The sequence below is a fragment of the Oryzias melastigma genome, linkage group LG7, assembly GCF_002922805.2.
Source record: "Oryzias melastigma strain HK-1 linkage group LG7, ASM292280v2, whole genome shotgun sequence".
NCBI lineage: Eukaryota > Metazoa > Chordata > Actinopteri > Beloniformes > Adrianichthyidae > Oryzias > Oryzias melastigma.
This window is the reverse complement of record NC_050518.1, coordinates 8,128,138-8,144,704: the sequence shown is the minus strand read 5'-3', so window position 1 is coordinate 8,144,704 and position 16,567 is coordinate 8,128,138.

The window sequence follows — 16,567 nt, the reverse complement described above, 5'->3', positions numbered from 1 at the left end:
ACTCCTGCTGCTCTGCAGAAACTATGTCCAAGAAAAAGGACACAAGTTTTTAGATTTTGGCTAAAAATGGCGAAATTTAAAGACCACTGCTATCAATTTCATAATAGATCAAAAGATGATGTGGGACTTCAAAATTATTTATTCAATTCTCACTCTATAAAAAAGTTTGTACCTTCTTTTTTAATATATTTAAATAAATTCTCTACACTGATAAGAAATGAATTACTTTCCTTTTATTCGAGGGTGTGTGTTTACTGTATCACCGGGTACAGATTTATGTGGACTACACGGGTCTGAATGTGTCTACATCCTGGTGCGGTGCTGTTTCATTAGGCTCTGATTATGGGGCCTGATGCAGAGTGACAGTGTGCAGATTGAGTTGCACAGCCACTCTAATTCTCTCTATTAATAACAACCCTCCACACTGCCGTCCTGAACCACATTTATTAATCACAATTTGTCATCTGTCTGACGCTCAACCCTCTCCTCCTCTCTTTCGCTCACCCTCTCTCCTTTTCCTGTTTTTTTTGTTCTCCTCCCTCTTCCCCACAGGATCTGTTATCCCCCCTGCACCTTTTCTACCTCCACCTCCTCCCACCCTCAATGCAAGCGCCGTCCGTGCTGAGCCGAGAGACGTGGTTCAGCACACAGAGATGTTTCTCTGTTCGCGCTCATACTTGAGCTGAACTCCGGAAAGACTGATTAATGAAAGCTCTCCAGCCTAAATAACTATTAACAGCCTGGATTCTGTCCACTATTAGCTGTAGCACTTTACAACAAATCTATTGTCTGATCTACTGCCTAACTAAGAGTTTAGCAGTTGGGTGGGATCATTTGAAGCATACAGATTTTTTCCTAACCGAAAAATGTAAAAACTCAGTCTAATTTGCTGTAACCCTTGTGCCATCGTAGGCATGTTCACATGAAAAGTGGGGTCATCTGGACCCCACAAGACAGCACGCTAAACTTTTTTTTAAATATATTTTTTTTATTTTCACTTGTGTTCATGCAGATATAAAATGGTGTCCACCTTGGTCATCTGAACCCCATAAGAGAGCACAAAGATTAACAGGTGTGGAATGCAGATGAATTTCTAACCTTTTTTGTTTGTTTTGTTGTACCATACCATACAAATATCATGCAGTTACTACAACTTATCATCTGGGGGCAGTATTGCCCAAAATGAGCACTGACCAGAAAAGGAAAAAAGCACAAAAAAAGAAAACTAGCTTGATTGTCAGATGCTGATAAGATCTATGATCTACATCAAAATTTGATTAAATATTCAGACAATCACCATAGTCTCGGTCTGTCTTTCCATTTCCAACATTCTTTGCTTTTTTTAAATGTTGATTTAATGAATTTTTCTATAAGTTTGATTCTCTAAGATGTTTTATTTATGCACATTTTTTGAGTTTATCCCCAAAAACTGTGTCTCCACTGCTTTTCACCAGCCCCTCTCACACTCAGCTGGGGTCCCTGCACTGTTTTCTTCCAGCAGAACTGGTGTTTGGGGGGGAAACAAAGGCGATTTTCATGTGCAAATGTCAGTCAGTTCGCTCACAGCAATCAGAGGCCCGCCTTCTCCAGAGATCGGGGCTTGAGACACAGCCTGAATAATTTAGCAGCTCTGTGCCACCATGCTTTAGGGTCACAACCTTCTAAAGTGATGACAGAAAGATGTCGGCTGACTTCTCCTCCCATGCACTCCCATTACCACTTATTTACCGTTCATGATTCCAGGAAGACAAAGCAGGAGGGCCCTCGCTGGGGGGAGAGAAATCATTGGCGCTGCATAAACTGTGTCATAAAGCACAGCACAACCAAACAATGACATTTTCAGAGCATCCCCAAGCTGCAGACGCTGCTCTCCTGTGCTATACTGCGAAAGAACCACATAGCGCACACGACCAGACAAACAAAGGAGATGATGGACACTTACACAGATAAAAGGTTGAGCAGTGACGCACAGGACGGACAGGTGTCAGTTTGAAAACTTCACCAACGTACGGATCAAGATTTAGATAAAATCGAAATCCCTCCCAAAGAAGGAGATATCTCAGTCATTTAAAAAAAATGGAGAAGAAGAGTGAAAGGAATTGATCCCTCCATCGGTACATTTCCATCATTCAGAGACTGCACTTGGTCTGACAAGGGTGGTCATCACTCGCCTGCCGTGTGGTTGTGACAGCAACATGACAAGGACGAATGGATTGTCTGGCTATCCCAACCAAAACACATATGCCGCGCTTGAGATTATACATTTATCTGGCTCATATTTTTCCTTCAGCGTCCTCCCTCACTTCAATTATATTTCAGCTTTTTCACACATCCAGAAATATTGAGTTTAAATTATTAATTTGTCTACCTGTGTATCTGTGAATTTGTTTCAGCAGAAGTGTTTGTGTGAAAGCTGTGGAGCATTCACACTATGGTGATCCATTTTTCTTCAGTTCGTTCTTTTGTCCGTCCGTAGCTCTTCAACCCTTTCACCTATTCAGCTTATTCAGATATCAAAATATTCAGCTCTTTTAGGAGATGGGTGCTCGGAAGTTTCAACTTTATAACTCTTCAGCTTTTTAACTATTCAACCAACTAACACTATTTTAACTCTGTTTAAAATGGCTTACGGAGTGTTCTAAAGCCCCTTTTTGAGGTAAAAACTTTCAGCTCTACAAAACAACAGAAGTCAAGTAGACTTCAGCTACAAAAAACATTCAACTTTTAAACTATTCAGCAAACTTTGGACTCTTGAATTTGAACTAATCAGGGATTTGTGTAGTATTCTAGCTTTATGCTAGCTGTTTTGGCTAAATTACGCTCTTTCTGTTTTTTAGGCTAAATTGAGTTTAGCTATTATTTCAGCTATTATTTCTTATTTCTTATTTCTAGCTGTTATGGCTAAATTAGACATTTTGACAGTTTTCTTGGCTAATTTAGCATTTACATAATATTTTGCCCTGCTATCAGCTTCAGCGTTTTCAGCTATCAATTTAAGCATCTTCAGCAGCCATATTCAGCTGACAGCAATCACACAAGCACTACTGCTGGTAATGATATATATCTAGTAGGTATTTTTTTCCATTTTGATGAGACAATGCGAGTACAAAATCGCAAACTCCAAAGATAAAAAACAAAAACTCTGAGTTGGAATTCTGCATTTACAGTGCAAAAGGAGACGTAAATTGTAATATACCATCCTTCCAGTCCTGGGTCACCACATTTTTTCTCCTCTTTCTGTCCATTAATCCAATTGGTCAGTTAATTGCTGTTTGGTAAAACTGCAATCATCAAGAACTTCAAGAGTCAGTGGTTTGACCTCAAGCCTTCAGAAAGTTTTTCAAGGGCAGGGAGAGGGAGGGGAGGACATGAGAAATCCCTCTGATGGTTGTGAGTGATCATTTGGTGAAATATGGTTGTCTGCCGCAGATTGATGAAATGTACAGAGCATGTATTACACGTTCTCATTCCTCCGCTGTGTGTTTATCTGCCTCTTTCTGCTTGACCAGACTCTCTATTGAACACTTATTCCATTTTCTCGTCTTTTCCTGCACTAGTGAGTTTTCAGGCAGACTTTTGAGGGTTGCCTTCAGCTGTCCTACAATAAAGAAGGTGTAAGAACATATGTCAGCCAGCTACTATGTCAGTATCAGTGTTTTAGCTGGCTGTCCACAAGGTTTGAAAGGTACGAATGTCTGGACAGGCTCTCATCCATATCTGAGTTTGGTGATAACCAATGAAAGCTGGTTCACAAAGAAGCAAAACTGAAAATACACTGTAAGAGATGTAACACACTAAACATTTACATTTCCGCAGTTTATGTATTCATACAACATTTTTGAACACTCCCAATGCTGCAAACTAAATTTTGTTTATATTTCTAGCAGTGATTACACCCTAAACCGTTTTATTGTTTGATTCTTGTACTGTGGATGGAAAAAAACATGAAACAACATAGAAAAAAAGATTAATGTGTCTTTTTTTTATTGACCCACAACTCAAAAAGGAATTTCTGATGAACTCCTGCCGCTCTGCAGAAAATGTCCTAGAAAACAACACAGATTTCTTTTTTTATTTTGCCTAAAAAAAACGAAATAAAATAAACAAATATATTGAATTAATATTAAAAAAAAAGAAAAAATAGTCATAATTAAATTAATAAACATAAATGAAACAAAAATAGAGAAATGCCCCAAAATAAATTCTTAGGTACAATTATTGACAACAAATTAACTTGGAAAACACACATCAGAGAAATTCAGAGTAAAAAATCAAAAAGTATTGCAATAATTAAGAAAGCGAAACATGTTCTTAATTACAAATCACTACACATATTGTATTGGTAACTGGTAATGTCACATTTAATAGACAACATCCCTTTTCAACCTTAAAAAATGTGCAAAAAGAAGTTGTCATAATGCTGAATACTGTGACCCTGCTAACATATTATTTCTAAACTACAATTTAAAAAAATAGTTTATCTGTATATGACTATTCTATTAAGCTAGTAATATGTTGTAATATTCAGATCTACATAAAGGGATGGAGATTACTATTTTTAAACAACCATCATTTAGAATAATTAGTAAAATCATGTGTGTCAGTGTGGGAAATCAAACAGTGGAAGAGCCACAGAACCAAAGCAAACAATTACCGTAAACTATTTACAATCAAACCTTAAAGAAAACTGTTTACAACATAAGATGGATGAACAAAAACCATGAAATATCTAATCATTGATTGTTAAGAAAGTATAATTAAGTGAAAAATGTTTGATTAATAGGTGAAAAGTTGATTTAGGGATATGCTTTAGTAATCATTGGCTTCTGCCTTTCCTTTTTTTAAACATGTAATTTTTTAGTTCAGTTTAACAGAGACTCTTTTATTAAACATTATATTTACATGACGTTTTTACCCACTGATATTGTTCCTATCATTCATTTATGCTTATGATGTATTTTCCCCTTTTAAATGTTGTATACTCTAATTCTCATTTATGTTGAATTGTTAGTAATTTCACACAGCTTTTAGGGATACAAATTTGCCATCTGTCCAGGGACTACAGATGAAAAACAGCCTTTTGGCAAACTCTGGTACATTTGCAGAGATTGTTTTTAATGTGCACTGCCCCTGTCAAATAAACTAATAAATTAAAAAAATATGCATCTTAAAAGTTTTTCCTTCCAAAAAACATTTTTACAACACGGATATAAACTGGTTGTTAAATCTTCCTTCTCCATTTAAAAGTTGAAGTGCAATTATATTCTTATTTTTGTTGTTTGCTAAGTCTCCCACATTTCTTCTCTATGCAGTCCTTAAACAACCCCAGATGTAGAGGCGATCAATTTCCATTAAAAGGTGCCACTTTTGAGAAATAGGTTGTTGTGGTTCAAGTCAACCCAAGTCATGGTTGTGAAGGGCAGAAAGCCCAGTGGTCTTGGAAGCAGGTAGAGCTCTGTGACAGGACAAAGTACAACTGTGGCCTTAAAGATTTCCCAATTTACAAAAGGAACTGTTCAGAATGTCTCTGATCTTTCTGTTCTCTACTAAAGAAAAATTTGCCTGACCATTTGTTTTTTGGTTCAAAAAATAATGCAGAACCAACATTTAAATAATTATTTTGAAGGTCTTGTTTTGTCATTGTGATATTTTGTGTTGCAGAGAACAGTTTTTTTTACAATATCACAATTTGACAGTGTTGGAATCTGGATGGATCTCATAGGCGACATACGTAATTCAAAAGTTTTTCTTACGTCCGTTATTTGTCGATGTACACAGATGTCTGTGGAGGGTTTTGGCTGACGAGTTTTTATATGAATTTGGTTTTAAGCTGCTCAAAATTTGTGGTTGGTTGAGAATTATGCACGTTATAGTTTATGTAGTTCATACACAATTATTAAGTAAATAAGCACTTGTGAGTGTGTGATTTTTGTGAGATGCATACACAAATTTGTGACTTTCCATGACAATTCCACATATGTCCACATATGTCTAACGGACTTCACATATGTACTATCGATGTATACGTTTTATATGATGTACACGTAGCACATATCATGTTAAAATGATGTAATTGACGCACAAATCACTAATAAATTGCATATAAACAGCGTTATTATCAGGCAGCTACATCACTCAGCTGGCACTTAGCAGCTGACTTAGAACTTCTGCGGACCACAAAAGTCCAACTGTTTAATTAAAACACAACATTGTGAGGGTGGGAGCTGACCATGGTGCTGACACAATGTAAATTTCTGCCTAGGGCTCTGAATGACAAAGTGAAGAAATTCAATGAAGTGCGGGTGTGCGTGTTCTTTGTTTATTAGTACTTTTTCCATTATTTTCTCACTTTTTCCATGTATATTCACATATTTATATTTATATGACCATTTTTTATCAGTGCAATATGTACAGATCCACAGTGTGACGCAGGTTTAAAGTAAGTGTCTAAAGTGTTGCACAATGTTTCAACTTTTATTTTTCTCTGTCTTGTCATGTTAGGAGTGATGTATGTTTGAGTCTTGTGTAGTGCACAGGATGGACCTGCAATAAAACTGTTTTTAAGTCAGATCAGATTAATAAATCATCAAATCACATCAGAAATCCTCAAGATAAATACAATGCAATGGAAAACAAAATATAATTCTAAAGCAACACTATGGGCTTTGTGGCTTTTGTCAGTATTGCAGATTATTTCACAAAGCATAAAAACATACTCTGTGTTAGAAAAGATAAGATGTACTGAAAGCTTCAATGGTCCTCAGTTAATTAAGATTTGATTATTAACCACAAAATGCATACAGTTTTTGCTTTTAATCTGCTTTTTAAATTTTTTATGAATAAATTACAGAATTTGAAGTTCTTCTTGGGACTTTTCACTTGGTGGTTTCTATCTGTGGGGTTCTTTGAGACCTCATGGATTCTGCAAATAAAACACAAAGCGATGTGTTAACCTGAGATGTGATAGAGGTGATGAATTTGTAGTCATGTGCAAGCATGTCTAAAGTGAAAATATTCCCTTTCTTCACCCAGATATGACGATAAACTGTTTTTGGAGGGCACAGAGGACACACAAGTCGGAATGTGTGTTAACACATACAATGGAAACAGATTTTATCATGTGATACGCAATGCAATTCGATGCAATAATCATTGTATATATCCAATAATTGTCAGATTAGGTACTGTACTTGTAATTTTTTTCTCCAGTCATGGATTCGAGGTTTTTTAATCGAGCTTTGAAGATTTAATACGAAAGTAAACATTTTCCAACACCCTGTGATGGAGCAGCGGACTAAAAGAGACAACAAAGAAACGAAAGCGACATATTGTGAATAATTTGTCGTTTTAGCAAGAACTGACTTGAACATCACAGGAGAACAGAATTGCAGCGGGTTGTGGTTAAAGTCTCGCTCTGATCCAGCACGCCACGGGTTTGGCTCACTTAGTAAAAAAGAGAGATTGAAGAACGATGAGATGACATGCTGACAAACACCAATTATGATCCTGACTAATCCCAGTAGACTGAGGATTCTTTTCTTATTGAAGCACATTTATTTTTTTTTGGTTTTCTGTTTGGGCCTTTTTTTCTCCAGTTTTATTGTTTACAAAAGACAAAATCCTTTCCACTATTTTTTTAATTGACAATCCCTGTTGCATAATGTTTCTAACTGACTGATCAGGTATCAGCAATAGAGTTCTTTGTGTAAATGCAGCTTGAATAATTCATACAGGGCTGTCAGAGGAAGAGAGGGAGAAAGGGAGAAGGGGCATTTTAGAAATCAGCTCGCTATGCCCCTGACCATGAATAATTGATCTTAACTGATTAAAGTTTGCCATGATTACCCCTCACCTCCCCAACAGATTAAACGCCACACCTGTGTTTGCTGTCTCTTTAGTAAGTCTTCTCTTTGTCTTTCCTTTCACTCAAACCTGTTCCATGCAGTCATGTATGGCCGCTCTCTTTGTGTGGTGAAATGCATCATTTTTCAGTATTTATCCCGTCTCATACTGACACTCTTCTTTATAAACTCTGCAGAGTATTAAAGGGAAATTCAATAAATAAAACAGATTTCATCCTTCTTTAGTTCATTCAAATGTGTTTAAAATTAGTTGATTTTAAATTGAAACACATTGTGCTTCCATACTCTCTGGTTGACTTGCCTTAAAAAGCAAATAGATATACTGTCAGATACGAAGTAATTGAAAAAATAGTGTGTCCTAACTTGACTTCCTTTACTCCACATTTACATTCACATAACTCACAACCAAATGGGAGCCAAAAACTATCTATTCTGCATGTGAATTGTTTATTTCTCTTACTTAACCTTTTACAGTCCACATATAAAAAACACAACTTGGATCCCTGCTTCAGAGCCAAAGAAAGAAACGTGAGACAGACAGAGACTTAAAGGAGAGGAGGAGCAGGGAAACGGGAGGAAGTGTGCAAGAATGACAGCTAATGACAGTAGCTACAAGCTGTGACCTTTAGAGCAACCACACAAGCATGACAAAGCAGGCTCAAGGTGACAGAGAAACAGCCTATTTTGGAGGAAGATATAGATAAATTCCACATATCTGCAGTTAAGCAGCCAGGATGTGGGTTTGCTGATGGAGATTATGTGTAGAAAAATAATCAATAACTCTTTAATTTATGTCAGAGAAGCATGACATACTCCGTGAATGTGTTTTAGGCTGCAGTGCACATATGCTGCTTCACATACCGCTAATGAGTTTTGCTGTTCACACACACTCAACCACTCTTATGTTGTTTGCCATTCAATTGCTCTGGATTGTTTGCCTTTTTGAAGGGTGAGAGGGCATTACATCCCTCTATCTCCCTCATTTCTGGTTACTTAAAACCAGAAAATGTCGTTTTTTCCACCAACTGTCTGATAACCAAATGCTAAAGCAGCAATATGATATAAAATAGCACTCCTTTTGTTTTTCACACTTACTAAGTAATAATATTCCTAAACGTGTCTGGATAAAATGAAAAGCAAACATTCCTGAGAAAGATATTTATTTATGACAGGTGTTTTTCTGAAGAATTGGGAACTTAAGTACTTGAGAAGCTTTTCTTATTCTTAATCTAATCTAATCTAATCTAATCTAATCTAATCTAATCTAATCTAATATAATATAATATAATATATTTTTTAATTCTGTATCGTAAAATCTATTTTTAAATAATTTTTTTTCTAAAGTATCACTGCCACTCACATCAAAAATCCTTTTGAGTAAAAGCAATATATCCCAATCCAGATGAACTGTTCAAGTGAGATAGAAGTAAGACATGTGCTAACAGCCATGTCTTTACGTCTCCTGTCTATGTGTATTTTATTAAAGTTACTGTATCCGTTTTAGAAGCTGCATAAATCATAAAACTTGGAGGAAATTGTGCAAATCTGGTTTAATGTCAATGAAGAATATTTGTAGCTCTAACGTCGCATTTCATTTGAAACAGAATATATCTGAAGTTTCATCAATCTAAATTGCATGGATTCGTATCTTAATTCACATTTTAATTTTTCAGAATAAAAACGTGTGATAGAAATAGAAAAAATACGATTTGGCACAATTGATAAGCATGTTTCCCTAATAGTTGGGATGTTTCTGCTTTAACTGGAAGACAACTACAAATGAAAAGAACATAAGTACGTATTTGAAACAGTTTTATGAGTATTTATACTAATAAAACAGCAGTTCTTTTAGATACTAATGTAAAGCAGTAGCAAAAAACCTGAAGATCCTTGAAGATTCCCTAATCTTTGTCAATTATGATACTAATATTGACTTAAAATTGGGGGCAAGTGGGGGGACAAAGGTTTTTGCTGGGGGGCTGCTGCCTCCCACAACCTCCAATGCTCTGCCCCTGGTTAAAAAAAAAAAAAAAAACATACATGGAAAAATAGCAAACAAGAGCCAATCTACTGCTGTGTTGTAAAGAGACAAACAATCATGTTTGCACTCACTCTTAAAGACAACCTGGTAGCAATCGAACAAATACTGCAAAAATAAGTCTGGAATAGTCATGTGTGCACCAGAAAATGATCAAATCTCACACAGATAGCTCCAAATAAGAACCAAGACATTTGCTTTGAAACTAAATTACCACCCATCACTTTATGTAACGTTTCCCCTTTTTTTACACTTTGTTTTTGTCAGTTTTGTTATAAACAACAGAAAAAGCCTTGTTTATGTCAGAATGCATGTTCAGTCTCCAGTCATGCTGGAAGCTCTGATGCCCCTTGTCCACCAAAGCAGAACCAGATCAAAGGAAAACTCTGTCTGTACTTGGTCGCCGCACCACTTTCAACTGAATGCTAGAAAACAAAGCACAGAAGCAACATGATTGTTGCTAAATATTCTTGCTTTTTTATTTATTTGACAAGGTGGTGGTGTGGGGGGGTACATGAAGAGGATGTCCGGTTCAGCACCCTGATGGAGGCTCTCCAATAGTCCTGTCAAATAGAAACAAACACCCTATCTAAAGAAGGAGGGAGGGGAAATCTCCCAGATAGCATCACACAGGGTCTCACCAGCCTCGCTGCCTCCCCTCCGCAGAGCCCACAAAGAGACGGCAGGAATACTAAGAGAGCAAGCATAGATTTTCTGCACAGGGGTGGGGGTCAGAGGAAGAGAGGGAGCTGTAGAGGATGGTGGGCTTGACTGCCCACATCAAACTCCCCTCCTTTTCCTCACCCCTCCTCTTCTCTCCTCCTCTTCCTCTCATCCGCCTGGCTCTAGAGGGACTCTGTTTGTCAGCAGGGCAGTGGAGCGTCTCCCTCTAACTCCACCTCTTCCCATTTCGGCTGTTTTTCTTTTCTTTCTCTCTTTCTAGATTGTTCTCTCAATCTGCACATCTCTCTTGCTTTGCGTCTTTTGTCTTCTCACCAACAGTTGTTTTTTTCTTTGCCTCAGGGTTTGTCCAACTGTCCATCTCTTTGTCCTTTCGATGAGGCTATCGAGTCCTGACCTGGAGCAAAACGTGCCAGAAACGGATCTGTGTTAGTTTAAAACAATTATAACATTCGAAACAGAGGGAGAGAAGGAGTGGAAAAAAAACCTCTCAATACAGAAGGAAAACATAATTTAAACTGATGGAGATCAGAAAAGATATTTTTGTCCTTTTAGGTTGTATGACAGCAGAACTCAAACCTGGTAACTAATTAAAGACCCACTACGATGAAAATCGTGTTTTTAACAGGTTCTTGTGCATTTTCTCATGACAGATGACAGAAAAAAAACTAAAATTTCACTTCTGAGCATTTCTCTATTTAAATCATTATAAATCAAGTACAGAAAAAAAAATAATAATTTGAAAAAGCTTGTAGGGGTAAAAGATACTACGGCAAACCAAAAGTTCCATGCTCTGCTCCATTCTGATGCATCCACTTGAAGACAAATAAAATGTCTACTTAACTAGAGAGACCAAGAGTAAACAAAGGGATCATGGGAAATAAGTGGAGGCTTACTCTACCAACAGTCCCGCCCACAACCCAGATGGGAATTTTTAATCAACTCCTGTAGCTCTGCAAAAACTACATCCAAGTAAACAACAGATTTTTTAATTTCAGCTAAAAATGACAATCATAATTTAAAAAAACCCTTTAAAATAGATTCAAAGACAATTTAAATGCAACTGTAGAGGTTAAGAATTTTAGATGTGAAACATTGTTTTGTAAGGTTGTTTGTGGCCCCAACAGAACAGGATGTTTGGTCTGAAGAAAGCAAGCTAAAGACAAGGAAAATAAATAAATAAACAAATAAAATCCAGGGATGGGGAGTTTGAAAGAGGTGGCAGTCGTGACATTGTGAGAGCATCACAGTTTGACGCAGAAAAAGAATAGGGAGGAAGACAAAAAGATAAGATATATTTATCCCAAAGGGGAACATATTTTTTACAATGATTTTGGGGGGATTTTTGCCACTTTAAGGATGCTAGAGGCAAAAAAAAATGTTTTTTTTAATGCAGCATGCCTTTGTCTATATCTTTTTTTTAAGGGTAAATAGATGAAAGGACCCAACATCTGTAAATAGAAAAATAGAAATAAAGAATATTCTATAGGAATTTTTAAATGTAAGCTTTGATGCTCAATTTTGTAGCAGTTTTCTATGTCTTTACTAAAGACTCTTCTTTCTGCTTCCTCTGTTTCGACATCAGCTCAAGCTTGCTCTACATGCATTCTGAGGAGACATTATTGATTTCTGATAGTGTAAGATGATTGTTGTAAGATGTTTGTTTTCATATCCCCCTCTTTGTGTTTGTATCACTGCAAGCCCCAAGAAAATAGAGAAATGGACAGATAAAAGCATCATTGTTTCCTTACATTTGCTTCATTGGGGAGGTGTTTTGTTTTCCTCACCATTTACATCCGTAAACTGCTTTGGTTTAGTGTTGTTTTTGTTATAGTGCCAGAGGCGGTCCATCGGGGCACACCACTAAGCTGCCATGTCAGATTCCAGCAAATGCCAAAACAGAGAAGACTGAGTCTCCCTGGCATTTGGTGAGGGCGGCCCCTGCGGACCGAGTCCATCACGCCTGAAGCTGGGGCAGGTGGATCAGAGACTGCCACAACAAGGGAGCTGCTCGAGACAGCGAGAGGAGGTGACACTGACTCGATCAGGATGACTCAAGCGGACCCCACAAACTGAAACTTGGCTCCTAAAGATCGTTTCCTAACAGCAAAGTTTCTCATGAAACAGTTTTACTTCCTGTCCAACTGCCAGACAGATCTAAACAGTTTCCTGACCTCATTCTTCCCAAAGATCCCACCTTATTTATATTTCATACATGGAGATATATATATATATCAGAAATCTAGTGTCCTACAATCAATTTCATTTCAATTATATTCATAAATCCCAATTACACAACACAGTTGTCTCTTCGTATATCGTAAAATGAATCATAAAATATAAACAAAAGCTGAAACGAAACTAAACTGGGCATCCCTGCCCTGAGACCCTTCTTCTCGGTGAGAAAAAACTCCTAAAAAAATAAAAAATTTAAGACAAAAAAAAGAAGAGACCTCAGGGATGTCCACATGACGGAGGGATCCTCTCCCAGGACGGACAGGCGATTTACCAGGACTATTAAAGAAGAATTAGCTTATATAACTCTACGGCTACATGTTTGAATATTGTTGCAGTTGGGCTTCATCCAGATGGAGCTAGGGGAAAGCTGGAGCCAAGAGTCGAGCCAGAGGCGAGGTCCACTGTCAGGGACAGGAACACAGATGATCATTCATCTAGTTTGAAGTGGAGGACGGCTATGGCCCAAGTTGAGCCAGAGGCGAGGTCCACGGCTAAGAACAGGAGCACAGATGATCCATTCAGATGGAACTGGTATACAGATGGGGGCGAAAGTCAAGCCAGAGCCAAGGTCCACAGTTAAGGACAGGAGTACAGACGATCCATCCAGATGGAGCTGGGAGACAGCATTGGGGCGGAAGTTGGGCCAGTGGTGAGGTCCCCAGCCAAGGACGATCCTTCTTCTAGATGGAACTGAGGGACAGCTGGGGGCGTGAGATGAGCCAGAGGCGAGGTCCACGGCCAAGGACAGGAGCGCAGACAATCCACCTAAAATCTGAAACCCCTGCCGCTCCCCTGGAGGGGGTTGGTAAAGAGGGACTACACCAAACAGTGACATGGAGAACTAATCGAAAAATAAATGATAAAGAACAAAATAAAAGATAAAGAAAGTTAAGTTAAGTTAAAACATTTGAGCTTAAGATAAGCTAAAGAAAATGTCACTGGTTCCAAATTCTTATTTAATTTATCAAAACACACTTATTATTTATTTTTTTTTTTTACTGCATTTCTTCCATTTCAGTAATTATTAGGAGAGAAAACAATTCTTTGCTCTGAAATAGTTTATCTAAAAAAATCCTTTAACCTTTGTGACTATCAAACCCCAACCTAACGTAGCGGTGCAGCAAAAATTGCGTGCAATATCAGAGCTATCCAGCCGTACAGTTTCTCAGCTCGGATGAGGAATACGAAGATGTACATGGATCTGTTTGTCTGCAACTGAATCCATCTGAAGGAACCAGAACAGCAAACTTGTGGGTCGCCATTGCTACTATATCACTCCTACTACATTTTTGCGTCTTCTCCTAATTCACAACGGTCTAAAATACTCAGAAGTGCAATTTTAAGCTTAATTTTCTTTATATAATGGGAACAAATCCACAAGAGCATGTTAAATGGACCAAAAAGCCCAATTTTCATCGGATTGAGTCTTTAACTGCTTCAGAAGTTGATAAAGGAGAGGTATGTTTCGCTTTGCTCACTCACTTGATTTGTGCTTCTCGTCCAGTGGTTTATTCTTAAGTTTGATTTACATAACTGAATGTATAAATTAGACTGTGTTCCAGAGTCACACAGACATTGACATCTGTTGACTGGTCTGCCAGCTCTTATTAAACCAACTTGAGGCTTTTCTGAAACTAAAGCCTGTTGAATTCTTTCTTTCCAACAACAAACTTAATTCCTTCCCCTGAAGCATTTTATCTACCTTTCATCTTACATCACCCTTAATTTCTTCCCATTGTTTATTGCTTGTCTGCACTGGTCTTCTTTGAAAAATGTATATAGATTTCTGCCAGCTTTCAGGTATTTTCATTTGTTTTATTTTTCTTTTATCAATGACAGCTAGGAAGCTGTTTTATTGTTTTGGACTTCTCCTACGAGTGTAAAAAAAGCATTGAAATGTACCAAAGGTCAAGTTACAGCAATATAGGTGCTGTCTCCCTTTGCTTTTCTGGTTTTTTCCTGTGTTTTTGTGCACACATGAAGGAAAGTTTAAGTGAGGATGGATCTTTACTTCTTCTCCTCTTGCGTTTCTTGTCATGTGTCATGGCTGCCTTCGGTTTCCATGTTCTGTCGAGCTCCGTCTCCCCGCCCCAGCAGCTCATATGACTTGCTCAGAACCTGCGACTCTCCAAGGAAGGACACGTTCTGTCCGCTGCCTCCATTTCGACTCAACTTTGCTGGGTTTTGCTCTCACCTTCACTGACAGGAGCTTCTCAGCAGACACCTTTCCCCCGAACGGGCTCAGCTGGCTGACAGGCAGCTGTCCGTACTTATAAAGCGGAACAGGACACACACTGTACTCTTGTATCACCATCACTACTGTTTTAACACCTTTGCCACTGACACCCCCCCTTTGGTTTCAACACCTTTCACCGAGGCGTCCAATGTCGAAAAGAAAAAAAAAAAGCATTGCTTAAACTAATGTTTGTTGTGGTTCTTTACATCATTCTTGCGTTCACAGTAAACCTCACATATTTGTGGAGTCATTTCTAGCAACTTACAAGTATTTCAAGCTTAAAATGGAAGACTTTGACTTGAGAAGTAGTCCTTGTTTGATTACCATGGGAAAGGAAAACTCAGGCTAAGGGGCCCAAAACAAGCCAGCAGCTGATGAAGACAAATGCACAAACACATGTTGGCAGAATTGCTTTTTGGTTGAGCGTGATCGGCTACACTCAGGAGGGCAGAAGCTGGAGTTGTGATTTATAGTTTTGTGCTGTCCCTTGGACCACTACTGTCTGCTACCTCCCACAACTGTAATTACCATGTGTGTCTATTAGAATAGTTCTGCTGCCCACAATGTATCACCTCAGCAGAGAGAAGAGTAACGGAGAGGAGAGGAGAAGAAAGGATAAGAATCACCTCCCTCAAGATGGTGTTGTTATTCAAACTGCGTACTCTCCCAAAGCGTGATACAGAAGAAGTGTGCAGTGAGACATTGGAAATGATTAGATAAAGGTCAAAAAGAAGCTTGCCGCAACACTTGCTTTATTAAAAAACATGAAAATTAAGATGCAAACTGGTATCAAGGCACAGCGGGTCGCATATTCCACTTTATTCAGCTCCAGTTCTCATGAAAATGCAGCATAGTGATTATACGGATACAGGAAGACTCTTTGCTGATCAGTTTTATCTATGCTATTTCTTTATTATTTTTTCTTTTAAACTAGCTGTTTGAATTAAAATCCTTTATTTTACGAAACATCCATCAAATTTTGACCATCTGTGTGTTGGCTGGACTTTTTGCTTCACAGTGGGCCTTATAGCATCTCCTAGTGGACGTACCGCTGCACCGTTTTCACAATTCTAAAGAAACAATTCTCAGTTTCTGCACGTATTTGTACAAAAACCTGAAAGGAAAAAAGGTTTTTACATTAAAATTAGAATTTGCATTGTAAGATATTTCTCCTGAGGGTTTCTGAGATTTGGTGAAACTTGTATGTTGAATCTATGCAGGAGTTTTTAGTGTAATTTTGAACAATTTTGTAAACAATTTTTCTTTTCTCCCTCTGTCAAACATTTTTTCGAGGTAAAAATAAATCTTTTCAAAGATGATATGATCGCCTTTGAACTGTGAACTAAAAAGATGATCAGTCACTGAGCTCTGGTCAGTGTTATTTATACTTTAATTGGCTTGAAGGTTTAAAGGGCAGCTGTGTGCTGCAAAACCCAGAGAAATGGTTACCTTACAGTGACATCAGTGAGAAAATGTATTTACTGATTACTACAAATTTATGCCTAAAATGAT